This window comes from Athene cunicularia (assembly GCF_003259725.1).
Source record: "Athene cunicularia isolate RWA chromosome 4 unlocalized genomic scaffold, athCun1 chr4_part2, whole genome shotgun sequence".
NCBI lineage: Eukaryota > Metazoa > Chordata > Aves > Strigiformes > Strigidae > Athene > Athene cunicularia.
This window is the reverse complement of record NW_020799099.1, coordinates 17,893,134-17,894,310: the sequence shown is the minus strand read 5'-3', so window position 1 is coordinate 17,894,310 and position 1,177 is coordinate 17,893,134.

Genomic DNA, 1,177 nt, shown 5'->3' with positions numbered 1-1,177 from the left:
TTGTGGCCCAAGGGCAGCCTCCAGCATTTGGCCTTATGGAAACTCCTCCAGTTGGGCTCAGCCCATGGCTCCAGCCTGTCCAGGTCTCTCTGCAGAGCCTCCCTACCCTCGAGCAGATCAACACTCCCACCCAACTGGTGTCATCGGCAAACTGACTGAGGGTGCCCTCGATCCCCTCGTCTAGGTCATCAATAAAGATGTTAAACAGGAGTGGCCCCAACACCGAGCCCTGGGGGACACCACTCGTGACCAGCCACCAACCGGATTTATCTCTGTTCACCACAACTCTTTGGGCTCGGCCATCCAGACAGTTTTTTTACCCAGCAAGGTATGTTCCAATCCAAGCCTCGAGCAGCCAGTTTTGCCAGGAGAATGCTGTGGGAAACAGTGTCAAAGGCCTTGCTAAAGTCAAGGTAAACAACATCAACAGCCTTTCCCTCATCCAATAAGCAGGTCACCCTGAAGTAGAAGATCAGGCTTGTCAGGCAGGACCTGCCTTTCATAAACCCATGCTGACTGGGCCTGAGCATCTGGTTGTCCCGCATGTGTTGTGTGATGGTACTCAGGATGAGCTGCTCCATCAGCTTCCCGGGCACCGAAGTCAAGCTGACAGGCCTGTAATTTCCTGGATCATCCTTCTGACCCTTCTTATAGATGGGCGTCACATTGGCTGATTTCCAACCTGTCGGGATCTCCCCGGTCAGCCATGACTGCTGGTCAATGATGGAAAGCAGCTTGGCGAGCATCCCAACCAGCTCTTTCAGCACCCTCGGGTGTACCCTGTCCGGTCCCATAGACTTCTGTGTGTCTGTGTGATGCAGCTGGTCCCTGACTGTCTCCTCCTGGATTGTGGGGGGGTTGTTCTTCCAGTCTCTGTCTTCTGGCTGAGGAGGCTGGATTCCCTCAGTACAACTAGTCTTGTTATTGAAGACTGAGGCAAAGAAGGCATTAAGCACCTCAGCCTTTTCCTCATCACTTGTTACCATGTTTCCTCCTGCGTCTAGCAGGGGATGGAGACTCTCTCTGGTCTTTTGTTTGCTGCTCACATAATAATAGAAACATTTCTTGTTCTCCTTGATTGCTGAAGCCAGATTAATTTCTATCTGGGCTTTAGCTCTCCTGATTTCTGTCCTGCATAGCCCCACAGCCTTTTTGTCATCACTGTGAGTGGCTAGTC